General features: G+C 39.9%; 1 pseudogene; it reads left to right on the forward strand.

The window, feature by feature from the left end:
* Positions 1-3266: 3266 nt before the first annotated feature.
* LOC123787762 (SKA complex subunit 2 pseudogene) lies at positions 3267-3667 on the forward strand (annotated as a pseudogene).
* Positions 3668-7404: the final 3737 nt, after the last annotated feature.

Here is a 7404-nt window from a genome sequence, read left to right on the forward strand (position 1 = left end):
TACAAACTGTAAATATATAAAATAGCAGCCAGTAAGCATAATCTTTGAGAAGAAATAGATAAATATTAGAAGACAGCTTTTTCTGCAGTGAAGTGAGGAGATAAGTACTGAGGAAGATGCTCTCACAAATTTTTTAATAAGGACTGGAGTAAAAGATCCCCTTTTGGGACGCCTCTGCCTCAGGCTCAGGTCATGATCCCCGGGTGCTGGGATCAAGTCCTACGTCAGGCTCCTTGCTCAGCAGGGAGCCTGCTTCTCCCTCTGCCCACTCTGCCTTCTCTGCCTGCCGCTTCCCCTGCTTTTGCTCTCTCTCTCTCTCTCTCTCTGACATATAAATAAATAAAATCTTTTTTAAAAAAAGATCCCTTTTCTACTATAAGATGATACTAACAAAAACCGTATTTTCAAGTAGATTTATCTGAGCACTGTTTTCATTCTTTTTATTAACTTGAATTTATTACTTCAAATTCTAAATGACATGATTTTTTTTTGTTTCCAAATGGTGATTTTATCAGATTGTTTGAACATTAAATTTATCCTCCTTTGCAATCCAAAATAGTTACCTGAAGTTTGCCGTGTGTTCGTTTACTTTTCTTGTTTATTTGTTTTCTAAACTCTTTGGCACTATTTTCTAGGGGTGTTGAAACTGCCTTGATACAGGTCAGGAGAGAACTTTTCTTTTGTGCTGCCAATTCTGATAAATGCCATGATTTTTAATCTTAAGAACAAAGTATCAGGATTTTGTAAGAAAACCAGACTGTTATGCAAATGCCTTGACTGCCAAGAGTTTATTATTTCCCAATACGTGATAATTTTATTTCTTCACCAGAGAAAAACAAATGAATGACATGTTATTGAACGTATTTTAAACCACATCAAGATGGTGCAGTTGAATGGGGGAGAAACGCTGTCAGAGCTGAATATAACCCATGCAATGGCGTACAATGCCTGCTCCCTCCCACGTTGAAACATGCAACTTTTGAGGTTGCTCTATGCCCTTCTGCATAACATCTAACAAACTACTGAAAGCTGCCTTCAATTAAAACCTCTCTATAATACTAGGTCCATGTTAGATCCAACTATTCAGAATGATCTGAATGAGTGATAGCCATCACTCACTGCAGTATCTGACAAAGCCACTGTGAATTCAGATTTTCTAATTTTAGTAGAAATGAAAATTAAGAAGTTGATTAACAAATGACCTACTGTGGGCGGCTTGGGTGGCTCAGTTGGTTGAGCAGCTGCCTTCAGCTCAGGTCATGATCCTAGGATCCTGGGATCAAGCCAAGGTCACATTGGGCTCCCTGCTGAACAGGGAGTCTGCTTCTCCCTCTCCCTCTGCCCTTCCCCTCCCCCTGCTCATGCTCTCTCTCACATAAATAAAATCTTAAAAAAAAAAAAAAACACAAGAAATGGTCTATTGCATGTTTTCAGCTTACCAATATTAAAGTTAATATTACTGCTATTAATTTTTAAACGATTACAAGTTGTTTCCTTACTGTAATCATGATGGTAAGGCAGTTTTTTAATTATTTGAAATGGTGGTCTGCAGATGCACCTGTTTAATGTCTCCAGATAGAGTTGCCAGATTTAGCAAATAAAAATACAGGTTGGTGGGAGGCCTGGGTGGCTCAGTCAGTTAAGTTTCTACCTTTGGCTCAGGTCACGATCCCAGGGTCCTGGGATGGAGCCCCGCATTGGGCTCCTTGCTCACCGGGGAGCCTGCTTCTCCCTCTGCCTGCCGCTCTCCCGCTTTCTCTCTCTCTCTGAAAAATAAATAAATAAAATCTTTAAAAATATATATATAGGTTGCCCAGTCAATTTAAACTTCAGATAAACAACAAATGACTTTTTTAGTATAAGTATGTTCCAAATATTGCATAGGAAATATTTCCATTTTTTAAAAAGTCATCTTTTGGGGCACCTGAGTGGCTCAGTCAGTTAAGCGTCTGCCTTCAGCTCAGGTCATGATCCTGGAGTCCTGGGATGGAGCCCTGTGTTAGGCTCCCTGGGGGAGGGGGGTGTCTGTTTCTCCCTCTCCCTCTGCCCCTCCCCCTGCTTGTGCTCTTTCTCTCTCTCTCTCAAATAAATAAATAAAATCTTTAAAAATAAAAATAAATAAATAAAAAGTCATCTTTTATCTGGAAACCCTATTTCTGGAGGTTAAAATTTTAAGGAACAGTGATCCAGGTTATTTGGGGGGTGAGCAGAGACTAGAAGCAAAAAATCCACTTAGGTAAATAACTACTGCAGAAATCCAGGGGAGCAATTACAAGGATCAGACATAGGTCAATGAAACTGAAAACATAATGATTGCCATAAATACTGTTGTGACAAAATAACAAAGTTTGCCATGAAATTCTATGCATATGGAAGTTGTGATGTCAAAGAAGGCTTTTGGATGATATAAATATCAGAGACTGGTGATGTGGGAAACAAAGGCAGAAGAAAAATTATTAAATTTCCTTACTGCCTACAGCCCATTGACAAGTCCTTGAAACGGGCAGAGTGACATTCCTCTAGGAACTCAGCTGCCTCCATGTTAATACTTCACTAAGGGCGAAAGGCAATCTTAGCCCAACCCTCAGGACCCTGTAAGTCTACTTTAACATATAAAAATTCCTGTGGAAACGTCTTTTATCTCTACCCACCAAGATACATGTTGGCAATCATCCCCCAAGTATATGACCCACCGATATACATCTGAAGGGTCTCATGACTTGAGTTTTACTAGACAGTAATAAATAACTTTTTCCCAACAATAGCTAGCCCCATAAAGGTCCTGGAAACCTTGCTTCCAAAATTCCTTAGAGACTTATGCTATCCCTAACCCCCTCCCAACTTGCAAGTTTATAATGGGCCACTCCTCATGACCCAGGTGCAGCTCTTTCTGCCCATAGGTCCGGTCCCTGTGCTTTAATAAAAACCACCCTTTGCACCAAAGACGTCTCAAGAATTCTTTCTTAGCCATCAGCTTTGAACCCTAATGTCTTTTCCTAACCGGAAGTTCAGGTTTGTTTGGTTGAAATTTATTTGTTGGATTGGTTGGAGGGATAGCCAGGTAAAAATGCTTATTAAGCATATGAATTATAGGGCATCTGCCCAAGAGACAGGTTGGGATCTAGACCTAAACTTGTGCATCAACTGCAAGAGACTGTGGCTGCAGAAAATGGGAGCACCATAGTTAAAAGAGATAAGCAAAAGGACACAAAGAATGCTTCATGAAATGCCTGTTTCAGGCGTCTGAGGAATGTCAACTATTCAAGATGGAGGCAGAGGTCAGTAAAATGGAACTCATGTTCCAGAAGGCTGACTCTGATCTGGATTACATTCAGTACAGGCTGGAATATGAAATCAAGACTAATCACCTTGATTCAGCAGGCAAGAAAAATCCAGTTGGCAATAAAGTCTCAATATCAAGCTTTGCATGCACGCTTTAAACCAATTGCTGTGAAGCAGAAAGAGACTAAGAGCTGTGTTTGTGCTACTGTTCTTAATGACCATGATACAAAAACTACAAAAGCAAACAGACCTGCGGCTATCACCGCAGACTAAAGAAGAGAAAACTGCAGTAGAGCAATTAAAATCTCACGTGTAAGACTTATTGAGAAATGGACTTGCAAAAGAGAGCTCTTGTGGAGAAGAGATCCATCCCAGAAAAATTTAGGAAGGTGTCTTGTTAGCACTTGATGACTAGAGGTGGGGGGATGGTGAAGGAAAAGGAGATTTGGCTGAGTGACTAGATAGTCGATGCCTTCCGCAAGAGAGGGAGGTACAAAAAGGGCAGATATTAATTAATAAAGTTCAGCCAAAAGGATGAAATGGGAATAAAGGGACTTTTAAAATATATGCACACACGTGTAGTCTTAGAATTTCAGGCAAGAAAGTTTCTTAACACTATTTTGCATCTGTTTTTATGTAATTGAGATAACATAAATGTCCCCGTCTATTGAAAAGAATATTTATGTGCTATCAGTCAGTCAAATGTGAATGGACATGCTTTGGAAATTAAAGGATAGAAAGAAAAAAAGAAAGAGAGAAATACCTGTTTCAGATGATGGAAGAAGAAAGAGGCAATCTGGAAAGAGCAGGAGGACAATGGAAGCCAAAGGAGTTTCAAGATAAAAGAGTTTGGGGAGCGCCTGGGGAGCGCAGTCGTTAAGCGTCTGCCTTCGGCTCGGGGTGTGATCCCAGCGTTCTGGGATCGAGTCCCACATCGGGCTCCTCCGCTGGGAGCCTGCTTCTTCCTCTCCCACTCCCCTGCTGTGTTCCCTCTCTCGCTGGCTGTCTCTCTGTCACATAAATAAATAAAATCTTTAAAAAAAAAAAAAGATATAAGAGTTTGGGCAGCAGCATCACATGTTCAGAGATGAGGAACAAATCTAAGGAGAGTAGATGGAGTGGAAACCATGGTTCAAGCGAGTGAAAAGCGTATAGAAAGTGAGTAAATATAGGCAAATAGTTAGCATACAGCACTTTTTCAAGAAATATGCCAATGAAGAAAAAGTAATCAAATGGTAACTGGGATGGGGGATAGGATGGGGTGGGAATAGAAAAATATGTCTACAGACTGAACTTGTGAAAAGGGGCAAATTAAAGATGAAGAAATATATATGCCCAAGAAAACAAGTAAGACTGGTGCTGGGGGACACATGGGGACTGGTTGGGGCTGTTTGTGGAAGTATTACTCTGAGAAAAACCAAGGGACCTTTTTACAGAAAATGTGTAGACATTTTGAAGTGGAAGAAAGAGAAATTGACAACTCATGCAGTGGCTTTGATTCTCAAAGAGTAATAATATGTCAAACTGCTGAAAACAAGAGGTAGTGATGGTGTTGGTTCTAGCTATAGTGCCGCGGGTAATTTGGGGAAGTGTGTGACTAAAATTGTATAAATAGGGGCGCCTGGGTAGCGCAGTCGTTGAGCGTCTGCCTTCGGCTCAGGGCGTGATCCCAGCGTTCCGGGATCGAGCCCCACATCAGGCTCCTCCGCTATGAGCCTGCTTCTTCCTCTCCCACTCCCCTGCTGTGTTCCCTCTCTCGCTGGCTGTCTCTCTGTCACATAAATAAATAAAATCTTTAAAAAAAAATAAAATAAAATAAAATTGTATAAATAAAAAGACTGTCTGATGTTCTGAGACCCCAAAGTGAGAGGGTATAAATGTTCGTGAAACTACAGAGCATTGTTAGGACTTGCTCTGCCAACACTCAGAAGCTAAAGGAAAGGACGTAATCAGAGGAATTTACCCAGAATTGGAGTACTGATTGACAAATTAGATCAGTATCTTGGTATGGAAGATTCTAGAGCTGCAGAAGGAGATGAGACAGGGAAACAAGAGACGTGAGAAGGAGGTTATTGGGCTGAGAAGAGAGGTTGAATTCTGGAGGCTGATGTTGACAGAGAGCAGCTTAAAAGTGAGGGAGTGGGAGTGGCAAAGGATAGGAAATGAGAACATGTATCACAAAAAATTATAAGTAAAAATATATTGTTGGGACGCCTGGGTGGCTCAGTCAGTTAAGCATCTGCCTTCGGCTCAGGTCATGATCCCAGGGTCCTGGGATCAAGTCCCACATCAGGCTCCCTGCTTCTCCCTCTCCCTCTGCCCCTCCCCCCTGCTCCTGTGCTCGCTCTCTCTTTCTCTGAAGCTTGCTTTCTCTCAAATAAATAAATAAAATCTTTAAAATATATAGATAGTTGATATATTTGTGTGTATGTGTATGTATATATGTATATGTATATATATAATCTTCAAATCAATAAATAAGAGATGGGGGAGCCTGAATGGCTCAGTTGGTTAAGCATCTGCCTTCAGCTCAGGTCCTGATCCTGGGGTACTGGGATCGAGCCCCATGTTGGGCTCCCTGCTCAGTGGGGAGTCTGCTTCTCCCTCTCCCTCTGCCCCTCCCACTGCTTGTGATCTTTCTCTCTCTCTCAAATAAAGAAATAAAATCTTTTTAAATAAATAAATAAAAGATGAGGGGCGCCTGGGTGGCACAGCGGTTAGGCGTCTGCCTTCGGCTCAGGGCGTGATCCCGGCGTTGTGGGATCGAGCCCCACATCAGGCTCCTCCGCTATGAGCCTGCTTCTTCCTCTCCCACTCTCCCTGCTTGTGTTCCCTCTCTTGCTGGTTGTCTCTATCTCTGTCGAATAAATAAATAAAATCTTTAAAAAAAATAAATAAATAAAAATAAATAAATAAATAAGAGATGAATAGCCCAATGAAAAGAAGGGAAAGAATAGGTATAGGAAATCTGAAAAGATGCATAAACAATAAAAATTCAAATACCATAGAAATTAGAGAAATGCAAGATTTTAAAAATTGAGATGTTATTTTTGTCTATTAGCTGGACAAATATTTAGAAGATTAAAAGTAACTTATATTGGTGGCACTATGAAAAACAGGCACTTTCATACCTATTTTGCCCATTGCAATAACCTTTTTAGTGCGTAATTTGGCGGGTACCTATTAAAATTAAAATTGGGCAGTACCTAATAAAATTAATTTATTATATAAATTAATAAAAGTTATTAAAATATAAAATGTTTATATCCTTCAACCAGCATTTATATTTTTAATATTTTGAGGAATTTATCTCATAAAAACATTTCCACAAAGGCTCAGAGAAATATGTGCAAGGATATCCATTGCAATGTTGGGATACTAATAAGAAATTTGAAACAACCCAAATGCCCACTAATAATGAAAATAAATCAGGGATATGTATGTAATATAGAACTTGCATACTTAGCAGCTGTTGAAATGAATGAAGTGGATCTAAAAGTATTAAAATGGGAAGATGTCCAAGGTATACGATTAAATTTAAAAAAGCATAAAATAAGTATTATCTTATAAATAATAGTAATTATAACAAGTATAAAAATTAGAGCTGGAGAAACCTGCCAAATTGTTAATAGTATATCTCTGAAGAGTGGGATTAATAGGAGATTTCTATCTTTTCATATTTCTGTAATTTTAATGTGATATGACTTTGTATTATATCTATAATTATAAAAAACAGAAGTATAAAACAATTTTATTTTAAGGGTTGTCACTAAACAAATGGTAGCTATTATAATGAGCCGCAAAGCCTGGTTTTGTTTAGCCTAGTTTTTCCTACCCTGAAAACAAAGAGATACTACCCTCATCTCTTCCACACAATTTGTGATTATATGGTCAGGGGCAGGAAAAATTTAGAAACTGAAAATATATTTAAATTGCTGCATTTCGGGGCGCCTGGGTGGCTCAGTCATTAAGCGTCTGCCTTCGGCTCAGGGCGTGATCCCGGAGTCCTGGGATCGAGCCCCACATCAGGCTCCTCCGCTGGGAGCCTGCTTCTTCCTCTCCCACTCCCCCTGCTTGTGTTCCCTCTCTCGCTGGCTGTCTCTCTCTCTGTCAAATAAGTAA

The sequence above is a fragment of the Ursus americanus genome, chromosome 12 (assembly GCF_024610735.1).
Source record: "Ursus americanus isolate L20-20 chromosome 12, mUrsAme1.1.p, whole genome shotgun sequence".
Classification (NCBI taxonomy): domain Eukaryota; kingdom Metazoa; phylum Chordata; class Mammalia; order Carnivora; family Ursidae; genus Ursus; species Ursus americanus.